This window comes from Limulus polyphemus, unplaced genomic scaffold (assembly GCF_000517525.1).
Source record: "Limulus polyphemus unplaced genomic scaffold, Limulus_polyphemus-2.1.2 Scaffold3550, whole genome shotgun sequence".
Taxonomy (NCBI): Eukaryota; Metazoa; Arthropoda; class Merostomata; order Xiphosura; family Limulidae; genus Limulus; species Limulus polyphemus.
In genome coordinates, this window is record NW_013669160.1 from 95,534 (window position 1) to 109,202 (window position 13,669).

Genomic DNA, 13,669 nt, shown 5'->3' on the forward strand with positions numbered 1-13,669 from the left:
GCCACTGGGGGGGCTGTTCGAAAAGTGTGATATATGTTTCTTATGCTTAACGTTACTGGTAATTACTCCTAAAAGCAGTTAATACTTAGCTAGGAAACTTACATTTTTCATTTAAGTGGGGCTATAAAATATAATAATTATTCCTCGAGACAGAGGATTGACAGTGATTACAAAACGCGTTTATGTAAACTCGAAATTCATTTTATAAAGTTTTATATCAGATTTAGATAACCTGGATATGATGCATAAAAAAGTTGATGTGATTGGACAGTTAGCCTAGTAAAGTATATTTATTGATGAATAAATTACCAGCGTTTCGCCATTTTTGCTTCGTCCCTTTTTTGGCTTAATCCTGGTAGCGCCAGTTTAACTCTAAAAGAGCTTAGGGGTGAGGAGGAATTTTTGAATCCAGTAATGTAGACTTAAACAGGCATAAACAGGGGACGCTTTCATTTCAATATTTATGGTTGGTCCCTTTTGTATATATGTATTCAAAACCTGTCCGAGTCTGTAGCCATAGAAATTTATATGGTTTTAGCATTACTCTCTATGCACTTATACCAAAACCAGTAGCGTAATCAAGTACGAAATTTTGGATGGGCCTGGATTTACGACGGACGGGCAGGAGAAGCTACGATACCTAGTAACCTTGATTTTTAAATTCGATGACAAGGAACCCACTTCGAGACTCTCCAACCATTATTATTTTTCTTCATTACCCATTCAAGCCGCTTTAATATAAGTTTAACATAACAGCAAATGTACAACGTTTCGACAAGGTTTTGTCATCATCAGGTACTGATATATTTGTTCAAATAGCACTTGTGGAACTAAGAACTAAATATCTTATCAAGATGAAGGATTATAGTATATATTAGACATTCAGGCACAAACCTTAAATATGGCGATAATAACCGTTACATTATTAAGAAGACGGGTAATGTTATATATATTGTATGCTCATTACAAACACTTAAATATAGCGATGATATCCGTTACATTATTAAGTAGAAGGGTAATGTTATATATATTGTATGCTCATTACAAACACTTAAATATGGAGATGATAACCACTGTGTCATCAAGAAGAAATGTAATGTTATATATTGTAAACTCACTATAAGCACTTAACATGGAGATGAGAGCTATCAAGGTAATGTAGTATATTGTACACTTGCTACAAACACTTCAACATAGAGATAATAACCATCACGTTATCAAGGAGGACAATGTCTCGTATTGTACACTTACCACAAATACTTCTATATGGAGATAATAAACATCGTGCTATCAAGATGGCTGAGGCCCGGTATGGCTTGGTAGTTTAAGGTACACGACTCGTAATCTGCAGGTTTCAGGCTCGAATCCCTTTCAGCGAAAATGCTCGCCCTTTCAGCCGTGGCGGCTTTATAGGTAATGGTCAATTCTACTTTTCGTTGGTAAAGGAGTAGTGGGTGATGTTAACTAGTCTATCACTGCTAAATTAGGGACGGCTAGGGCATATAGCCTTCGAGTAGCTTTACGCGAAATTCAAAACAAAACAAACCAATGAAGAAGGCAAATTACACAGGTCTGCGTTGGTTCTATTGTCTTGAAATGTTTTACATGATTTACAGTAATTCCTCCACTATTCGTTGGTAAAAGAGTAGCCCAAGAGTTGACGGTGGGTGGTGATGACTAGCTGCCTTCCCTCTAGTCTTACACTGCTAAATTAGGGACGGCTAGCGCAGATAGCCCTCGTGTAGCTTTACGCGAAATTCAAAACAAAACAAACCAATGAAGAAGGCAAATTACACAGGTCTGCGTTGGTTCTATTGTCTTGAAATGTTTTACATGATTTACAGTAATTCCCTGTACGCTGAATCCGAAAATGATATCCATATTTCTTCATCACGCACAGATTTTTCACAAAACGTCATATGTACTTTTACATAAGTGAATTATTTTCATTGAAATCGGGCCCCACTTTGTTATGCTTAAAATGTTGACAACCACTGGCTATAGATTTACCTAGACTAATCGCTACGTGAGAGTCTTATCGATCGTTCTGGAATCTAAACATAACAAACATAATAATAACAAAATAAATGTTCATTGTGGTAAACGAAATAATAATTTGACCTAAGTAAGAGTTTTTTATCTTCCCGATTTGTAAAAAAATCCTTACGCGATAGAAAAAAAAGAATATATTTTTTTTTCGAAATCTGCGTCGCTAAATTATGAAAAATCCGTTATTAAAACCAAAACAACATTTATGAAGTTTAAATTCGCAGGCCTGTATTATTATATAATGTAAAGTCACTACAGCCACATAAATTTGGAGATGAGAGCCATCAAACGCAATGCCACATATTCTACAGTTGCTATAAGCACTTCCCCATAGGGATCATAACTATTGCATCATCAAGAAGAAGGTTAATAAGGAGGTGAAAACCATCATGCTAGCAAGAAAAAGAGTAATACTATACATTATACACTCAGGCACAAACAGTTGAACATGGGGATGATAATGATCACGTTATCCAGAAGCAAAGTAATATCATATGTTGTACACTCTAGAATACCAACAGAAAGGAGAATAGAAATGTTAGGAAAACACACAACAAACTTGGCTCACGTTTTCCTATTGGAGTACGAGAAACAAATATTCCAGGACAGAGACCTGGCTGTGAAAGAGATGTGTTAAGGATCTTGAAATTTAGATCAGTTTGGATCTTAGTCTCCAAATGTTTTGTCCACTCAGATACTGCTCCTCTTCTTGCTTGTAGAGGGTTCAAGCTTAAATCCTATCTCATAGCTTGAGCCTGACAATGACAACTGAGAATAGAAAGTTGCAGAAGTATGTGACATCGAATGATGGTCTTCAGTGCAATTGTTGTAAGATCTAATTTGAAAAGTTGTTGTGGTTCAGCTGAGATAATTTGGAAGTTGGTGGAGTAGAAATTATAATTAAACAAAACTATAATTTTAACATCTGTATCAAAAAGTTGCTTTTAGAACAGACAGTAATTGTAATCAGTCTGTAACGACTTTGAAATGTCACATTTAGCTGAATTTCTGATCATAACTTTAATCTTGATATTTTGCCATATACTATCAAGTCTTTAACACTTCTGGCTATATTTTTCACTCACTGTGATTTCATACTTCTGCTTGCTTGACCACTCATACTTCATCTCACTGCCATGGAAGGAGAAAATTATTTGAATGGTTTTGCTTTACTTTCAAAGACTGAAGAGACTTGACCAATTTTCCAAAGATACCCACAAGACTCCAGAAATTAATCTTTGGTATTGTGGGAACAGCCAGTAAACGAAAACAAATGTTGGGCCAATATACACGTTCTGAAAAAAAGCATGATAGGATTAACTCTGAAATCTCCAAAGGCTGACCAACTCATATCTACCACCATTGTCCCTACAGACTGTTGAGAGATTTAATAGCTGTAGCCGAAAAATCAGTGACTCCAGACACATTCTTATAACTTAACTTGTCAATGGTAATGACACCAGGGACTGCAACAGCTCCAGTCAAGTCTGAATCAACATAAACCACAGGACACCATCAAAATTCCATAAAGTGATATGTCACCCAACATCAATAACAACAGATGTGCTTATACCTCCAATAACACCACTATATCCCAAACGCAAAGAAAACCTTTCTGTAGCTGAAATCCAGCCAGAGATATTCCAACTACTAGGAATCTCTGACTCCGCTAGTTCAGATAGTCATAACATCATCCATGCAACCTCCATCAAAAAGCACATCAACCTCAGCAGATGCTAGAATCAGAGCATTCACACTGATGGTTACAGGGCATACATGTACTCATATGTATATTTCTGTAGTAAATATATACTTTGCACCTGTAAATGTCTTGGTCTAACAAGCTTTCGTAAGGTTTCACACTTGACTAGCATTCAGCTGTGCTATTCATTGTTATAATTTTAATGAAAACAGCTAAGAGAGGTGTCTGTGACCTGTCTGAATTAATTCCACCACTGTCTAGTTGTTATGTGAATAGAGTGTGGGTACACTGGGGAAGAAAGTAGGCTTAAACAGTAAGCACTGGTTCTTACTCAAATAACCAAAAAAGGCTATACACTGTACAAGTACCATCCTCTAACTTTTGATCATTGGAATGCATTAGAACAAACATTTCACTTCCACTAGGCTTCTTTTAGATACAAGTATTTTAAAGCAACACCATGTCAGAGTTACTTTATGGCTCAGGTCTTACACTACTATGCATCTCATATTGAAATAAAAGTGTGAACAAACTACTCAGTAACATCCATACTTACAAAATATTTTAATCTGAATGATTGAAAATACGAAATCATAACTGAATAAATACTGGGTATAATTGTTTGAATTTCGCGCAAAGCTACACGAGGGCTATCTGCGCTTGCCGTCCCTAATTTAGCAGTGTAAGACTAGAGGAAATGCAGCTAGTCATCGCCACCCACCGCCAACTCTTGGGCTACTCTTTTACCAACGAATAGTCGGATTGACCGTCACATTATAACGCCCCCACGGCTGAAAGGGGTTTCGAAACCGCGACCATCAGGTTGCGAGTCGAGCGCCCTAACCACCTGGCCATGCCGCGTCACTGGGTATAAAGTTTATATTTGGTATGCAACATAAATTATTGTTTGTGGATTTCACTTTCGACAGATACCTGTATCTGCTCATGAATATTTGATTTGATCCAGTCAAATATATCTTTCACCCCTATTATTGAAAACATCTAGTAAAATCATGTTTTCCTCACATACAGAGTGAGCTCATTTGCTACTTTTATATCTTCAACAAAAATCTACAAATCGATAAATATTTAAGGGTCAAAATTTCAACTATTCTCTCACCAGTTTTAATGGAAATATTAGGTCATCCATTCCTTCTAATAATTCTTCATAGGTCAGTAATCACAGTTTACTTTATAGCTTAGCATTCAGATCAAATAATTCATTTTCATTCATATGTTGCTTGACAATGTGTTCACCGTGTTATTGGCTCACTTGTATCATATAACGTTCATGAATGACATTATATTAGCAACGGATTTATTCGATGGGAAGTTTAATGATGAACAACAGAACGACGGCAGCAACAACGAATATTTGACTCGTGTGTGTACAGTAACATTCATTTAATTCTTGAACGTTTCGGAATACACATATTCTATCTTCAGCAAGCTATATTGAACAGGGTAAATTATTAGGTACAATATTTACAAATTTGAACATTTTATAAAAAGTAATTAAAATACAGAATATAAGGGTGAAATAAATTAAAAGACAACCAAATAAACAAAGAATAAAATAATGCAACAATTGTAACAATATTATACAAGTTATTCAGAACAGAATTAATTGTAGTGAAGTTGTGTTGTTATTCAAAGTTGGGAGTTCATGTATAATAGATAAACTTTCTTTAATTAAAAGTTCAATATTGGATGATCCAGATGAGATGACTTTGAAATTCGTAATCAAGACGGAGTGGTTAGTGTTTTCACTACGTGTGTGGATTGTGGAGTCTGGTGGATTTAATAGTTTTTTTACCAGTTCTGCTTGACGCTCCCATATGTTTGCAGGTTCGCAGGTGTAATTGGTGTATAGTTTTCCCAATGTAAGTGGCAGTACAGCCACCATATGTATATTTATATACGATCCTGGAACGCATAGGAGTAGTTAATAGGTCTATAGATCGGAATAGATTTTGTATTTTGAAAGGTGATATAAATATTTGTAGTTGAACTTCTGGATAAAGCGTTTTAATTATTCGTAAAAAATGTGACTTCTCTACTAAACTTTGCTTACTTAAAAAAAAGGAACGATCAGTTTTAATGGGTATTTATCAACAGTGTATGGTTTCTTTGGGGGTTCAAATTTGTGAGAAAGGAACTTGCGTGTTAGGGTTTGAATAAAATGCATGGGATAGCTGTTGTTTATTGAAATGTTCTGTAAGGTGGTTATTTCGGTATGAAGAGAGAGAGGTAGTTAGAACAGATGTTATATGCTCTATTGAGAAGACTGAGTATAAGGTTACGTTTAAAGGAATTTGGAATAAAACTGTCAAATCGAGTATGTAAGTCTGTATGTGTTTTTTTTTTTTACGATAAACAGATATTGTGAAATGGTTATTTACTCTGCTGATTTGGATATCAAAAAAATATAATTTACCGTTTTCAGTTTCACAAGTGAAATTAATGTTAGGGTGTTCTGAATTTAAATAATCTAAAATTGCTTCACTACAGTTAAGTCTGTTCTGAATATTTGTATAATATTGTTGCATTATCCTATTCTTTGTTTATTTGGTTGCCTTTTAATTTACTTTATCTTTTTATTCTGTAGTTTAATTACTTTTTATAAAATGTTTAAATTTATAAATCTTTGTACCTATCATTTTACTTTGCTCAATATGGCTTGCTGAAGATGGAATATATATATTCCGAAACGTTCAAAAATTAAATGATTGTTACTGCACACACGCACGTGTCAAGTGTTCGTTGTTGCTGCCGAAGTTCTATTGTTGACTTTATATTACGTACTTATACACGAGCAACATAACACGCACACACGCGCATACACATTCAAATATATCTATACATATATTGTCATATAAATTTATCTTAAGGTTAGATATTGTTTTATATACCAGTATCATTAGAAAGAATGCCTCTGACTTGTATGTCATTCCTATTGCTACTAAATCGGGGTCACAAATGCTACCCGTATCTCGATAGTTGTTGTACCGCAGCGTGCTGCCATCTACCAACTAATTAACTCAACTTACTCTATTGATTTTATGAAATAAAACCAGTAGCAGAATTCAGCCGAATTTAAAATTTTTATTTAATACTTTTTCTGTGTGCTACAGTATATACCAAACACACACTCATAACAATACAGGATATACACAATAAAACGCGTTTACTGTCCTATACACCCATAAACAGTAACAGCCGAACTATTACGATATTGATAATGGTTGGAGACGGCTTGAATGGGTAATGAAGAAAAACTTTAATATAAGTTTAACATAACAGCAAATGTACAACGTTTCAACAAGGTTTGTCATCATCGGTACGATATTGAATTGCCATCGATAGGTCGATCCAGTCCCCACAGCTGGTATTACAAAAAAATATATATATAGGTTTGTTTGTTTTGGAATTTCGCGCAAAGCTACACGAGGGCTATCTGCGCTAGCCGTCCCTAATTTAGCAGTGTAAGACTAGAGGGAAGGCATCTAGTCATCACCACTCACCGCCAACTCTTGGGATACTCTTTTACCAACGAATAGTGGGATTGACCGTCACATTATAACGCCCCCACGGCTGAAAGGGCGAGCATGTTTGGTGGGATGCGGATTCGAACCCGCGACCCTCAGATTGTGAGTCGAGCGCCTTATCCACCTGGCCATGCCGGGCATATATATATAGGCAAAATCTAGTTAAAAAACAACTTTTCCACTTAGATTCACAAGAAATCGAGTCACATTCTGTACTGAGAAAGAACACAAGTACCTCACTGCATCCTTGGACTTTATATGTATGTGTGCAGCATATGTAAAAGTATATAGTACACAATACCCGCATGTTAGCTAAACTAACGTAAAAATAAACCACACTTTTGGAACAAAGTATTATCATAAAGACAAGGAAACTAACTTCGATGCTTTCAGGTGTCCTTTTCAGTTCTGCATACTCTTCTGAGAAGAAATTTGCGCACAAAAATTAGATGATATCAAACTGTAAAATCCTCTTGAGGAGTGGCTAAGATACAGTTGTGCGTGAATTGTCCTTCATAGGTGTTAAAGTTCAACACACTTTTAATAACTGACCTTTATCTAATGAATCTAATGCACACCACAATTTCACTCCAATGAACATACTGTTTTGTTGAAAACTATGATTGATTTAATCCTGCATAAGAAGGTTCTATGGGAAAGGGTAACCTTGGCTCTTAATTAATTAAAAAATATGGTAAAAAATTTTACAGTAGGCAAGTTGCGGTTTTAATCATTAAAATGTTTGGACCCACAGTAACAGGTCATCATCAGGTAATAGTTACATTCAAAAAGACAGTTACATTCCAGAGAACGTTATAGACTCGTGAGCATGAGGATAGGTTTGTAGGTCGCGCCAAATTAGCTCTTTTTAGTAAAATGAAATGGATAAAATATTAATATAGATTAAAGTGTGGTTCCTAGGTATTTATTTAGTGTTGGTTTGATGATATTATCAGTTGTGGTTCAGCTACTTTTCTTCTGTTATTATGTGGTTCTCTTCGGATGATTGCGACATTGTTTTAAGTAATAGTATGTTTTGTTTCTTTGAGATGTTCAAAAATATGTGAGGATACTTTAAGATGCTTCTTAAGTTTGAGGATCATTTCTCTTGTGGTTTTTTCGATACAAAAGTGTTTGCATGAGTTGCATTTTCTAGATGAATCCGTTGTTTTTATTTCAAGTAGAGTAATTCTTAGTAATAAAGTTCTTGATTTTAATACTTGGCTTTTGTATGATTGTGGTATTTATGTCGATGTTATGTTTCATCACGAGTCGTTTCCATAATCCAGTTAGGTTTTTGCTGATGTGTTCGACCTAAGTAATTGTAATGGGGATAAAGTTAAAGTTATTTTCATCTTTAAGATTTGTATTTTTTGTTTGTTTGACGTTTTTGTTTTTTAGGTTTGTCGATTATTGTTTAAAAATTAATTGTTGTTTTGTTGAATAAATATTTCACAAATTCTTTGTAGCTTATCTGCTAAATTGTTTGCAAAGCATATATTTAAATACTATTTGCATAATATACTTCAAGGTTCTTAGTTTTGTCATATGGTGTGAATTGCTGATATATTGCTGTGAATTTTAGTTTCAAATTCTAATTTATTTCTTATAATGTAGACGTTTAGAAAGTTTATAGAGAAATTTTCTTCGTTTTCAATTGTAAAATGAACGTTAGGATGTTTGTCTGTGTCGTGGTTTCAGAATCTTTCTTTTTCTTTATTGGATTGGTAATAGAAAAAAAATCGTCTACATATCTGAATCAATATAAAGCTTTGGAGTTATTTTTGTGATTTTGTTGTTTAGGCTTTGAACGGCTTGACTGAACTCGTTTCATGATTTGATATATTGAAGTCAACGTTCTGTTTTAATGACTTTGTTATGATTCTTTATAAGTTGAATGTGCTTCTTGCTGACTTGTAGAATGTTTAAAGGTATTTCGACTCATAACACTATTATGTAGTGTTGGAATTAATAACTGATTTGATATATCGTAGCCTGTGTTTGTGGAAATTTGTTTCTTTTGATCATATTTAATCGTCGAAACAAAAGATTAATTTCCGTCATCTACACAACAAGCTTCTAAAACTGTTGCTATTTCTGATTGATCCTCGTACAGTCCAGGATATTCAGACCAGTTTTTAAGTTGTTTATTTAGCAGTTTTTCTGAAGATGGCACGTTGGTTGGGCGTGAAGTATTGGTCTTTGTTGGTGTCTGTACATTCTGAAAGGCAACCAACACTGGCTGTATATGATTTGAGTATTGTCGAGGCTCATAAAATGTTTTAGTTGTGTAAATCAAGTTCTATTCAATGGGGTGCGAGGATTGAAAACTCATATTTCTACTATCATAAACAACGTACATTTTTCCTTCACTAGATGTCTGAACTGCAGAATATATTTCCTTCAGAGGTATAAATGACTCGTGTACTGTTCTTGGGAGGTAGCACAATTAGTATGACCAGGCTGTTTCATCCTTATTCATAGGAGTATATGACATGTAAATACATTCTGATTCTTCTCCTCTGATATTGAAGCTTACGGTGTTTGTATATGAACTAGGATAATTTCTATTTTGATTTTGATACACTTTATAAGAGCATTCAAACATGTTGAACAGTGTTCTTCGGCCTTTTTCATTCTGTTGACAATCAAATCTTTGAAATAATGTTGCAATTCGATTTTGCTACTTGCTTAAGAAGAGTCTAAAAATATACTACTGTTTTCTGAGTTACTTTTACCACATATTAACGGTAAAAATCTTGTTGGCTTTCTGGAGTACCCGAAATGTAAATTAAACTATGTTTGTTTAAGAAAGTTACAAAATAATTATTTTCTTGTTCTGGATTTTAAATACCTAAGCTCGTGAAGCATTAAATTTAATTGGCCTAATAATAGCGATAAAACAAATACTGGTTAACACTTCCTTCTACATTCCTATAATAATCAATTACTGGTTGATAAGCACATAAATATAGCATTTTAAATCTATTTTTGTCTGCACTCGTCAGTACTCATGAGATCTTTTGTTAAAAACCAAAAATCATTGGGTGGTTTGTATGTGTTAGTTGACAAAAGTGCGTTTGATATGTGATGTTATATTTATATGCAACCAAAAACATTTAAATACAATGGAACTAATAATCCTCTTAATAGTGGTAAAATTGCAATTGCAAACGTTTTTTATTTATTCTACATTCTGTAATGAATATATTATAAGCAGCCTCAGTTAATTTTATCCATTGTTATAAAAAAAAAGGCTGGTAGGGGACACAGGAAAAAATGACAATGAGAAGGCAGATATTACTTTTTTCATGACAAGGTAGGTTATGTTTAGCTAAAGAATGAACAACAAAGTTCAAACTTGTTTCCCGTTGGAGATTTGTGATAATATATTGTAGTTAATGAAAGGATAGTAGGCAAGTTATTGAACGTTTTTATTGCTTAATTTTTGATTGAATAATAACCGCATTTGGTAAATTAATGACATCAATATGAACATAAAAAACTTGGCACAGTACAGTGAAAGTGAATGCCTAATGCAGTATTCTATTGCCAGTAACCTTAATGACACTACGTGCCATGATATTTAGTGTTTGTGGTGCAAAAACATATGTTTTAATACAGGGTGTCTCAACCTTTTGTATTTCATAGCCCACTTAGTTATTTGATACAGTAGTAAAGGCCCACATATTCAGTTGATGACTCATTAGCTTAGGACAGTCACAATTGTACTAGCTAACAATGGCCCATCATCACATGCCTTACAGCCCATCAGTTGAGAATCACTGGTTCAATGGATAACCTACTAGCCCGTGAGAAGCCATCAGATAAAACATTTAAGAAGCTTTAGGATTCAATTCATGACCATTATCACCGAAAACTTACCCCATTCATTCAACCATTTAAATTCAACTCTAACTTTAGAATCCAGGTTAGCCAATTCCTGCTTTTGTGGTTGAATTGAAACACAATGCTGAATATTGTGAACTTTGTGGAACATTAATGAAGAATGCTTTTTTGATAGGCGAGTATATGAGGTATAGAGGATGATAAAATCTAGTGTAGGTCTTTTTAAGAACCTATCTTGAATTTTTTAAAAAAAGCTATGGAAATCGTTTTCACTATGCAGGTGCTCTTTGTTCAATAAAAAAAAAAATCATCCTGTTACGTATCTGTTCGTTTGTTAATTTCCGGTATAAATTCTCCCCGAGGAACTTCAGCGACACAAGTCCTTTCTTTCAATAAAACTAGTTTATTTTTTTTCTCAATACAACTTTGTAATACACAGAATTTCCACAGTCACTTTAACTTAAACACACGCTATAATTCATAATAATTTACACACTTTACTTATGGCTTGACTCAATTATCTCCGTTATCAATTTATCTGCCGGCTTATATACTAAACTAGAGGGCGTCTAGCAAACGCTGGGACGTTCATGAGGTTCCCCGATCCTTCTAGAATCTCATCACGTGTTACCAGCGTCACGTGACTTCCAGCTGTCGTAACAACCCTAAAAGTAATTGAACTATTATTACTATCCCAATAGAGGAGAAATTTTAAGAGTTTATAACAAAAGGACAAATAAACTAGAAAAAAAACAACAACAACAGGAAAATCTGATGTTCATAAAACAAGCATAGTGTGTGTGATACAAATGTAAGTGAAAACAATGTATGTGGCATGTTTAGCATTAACTCAAAAACTTACGACTACTATTTCCAGAGTTTTCATTGATAGCAGAAATTTTCAAAGTCAAGACTGATACAGAAGCATCAGTCTGAATACTAAGCTCTAGGACTTACAACAATAGAATTTTCCCTGCGATACAATTGTCTAATGCTGTGCTGCATAGTTACAGGGAAACAGATCAATATTCCCGGATGTACAATACGACAATTAGCAAACAAAAGTACTTCTCGTAGTTGTTGAGAATAATAATAATGAAGATGAAGACGGTTAATAAAACATCAACCGTCTTCATCTTCATTATCAAACTTTGGTTTCCCCATCATGAACCCATTGCTCGTGTTGATAAGAATGTTCCATCATTGTGCAACTTTTAAAATTGAAGTGGAAAGATATTTTTCATGTCAGCACACCAGTATCTCATATTCCTATAGCAGAACGAAACAAAGATGTGTTTGAAGGAGGATTTTAGATGGTGAGGAACGTGACTGGAAAGACATGTGTTGATGTAGATGTAATCCACGAAGGCTAAAGTGGAAATGGAACTTGATGGTTACGTGAGGAAGGCATCATCAAACATATTTAGTTTTCTGATAGTAGCAGTATTGAAGGTGAAGGCAAGGTTAGGATCAGCTGGGAATACAAAGTGACAATCAAAGAGGTAGTGAAACTTGACAGATAGCATTTTCCTCGAATTGAAGATTTATATTCTAGATTGATGAGAGAAAAGACATTCATCTTCATCATTCTAACCTTCAGTTACTATTAGATAAGAAATCTTTAGAGACCTCAACCATCAACTCTCACCATAGTCTGTTTCCTTATAATAGACTTCCATTTGGGATTTCATCGTTGTCTGCAATTTTCCAAAGCCTATAGCGGACTTGCAAATTAATATGACTGTGAAATATCACAGTGTTTCGCCACTTGTAAATACCTTATCTGGCGAAGTCACATTTGGTCACCATTTTGAAGAGCGTGTATGTACACGTAGACTGTAAATAAATTATTACAGATCGTCATGGTTATGATTTTAGCTATTTAACTTTAAACAAGTGCTTTTATAATCAATAAACGCGAAGATGAATCTATAATCTCTGTAACTGAAGGTTTCTCGTGTAGGTCTATTCGTTTTAAACGCTTCATTGTTTACTTCATAACATATTTAAATAATATTACATTAATGTCGTGATGTATGATCTATCACATGTTCGTGGACACTGTACAGCTGACATAAGTGGGCCTATGATATTTAGTTTAGATATATAATATTTCCAATAGACCAGACATTAAACAACTATTTTTACTCAATAGGAAATTATCACGGTCATTGCCATCACTTCATTGATAATGAGCCATGGCTATAAATTTATTAGTTAAGGAATGCAATCCTCGTCACTACTTTTGGGTTACATCTAAATGTAAAGAACATGGAATATTTGAACTAAGTTTAAAAATATACTATAAGCAAGAAAAATTAGGTCAAATTAAATAAAGAATTTAATTTAATTAGCACAACAGGAAAAACAAGAGAGAAACCTCAATAGCTGCGGCACCTGAAATTCTTTTAGTCAGGATTAGAGTAAATTAATGTATGAGACCTTTTTTATCCCCTTTTTATTAGCTATATTTTTATGCACCAGAAATATCAAGCATGGAGCGCGCGTATATCTGATTAGA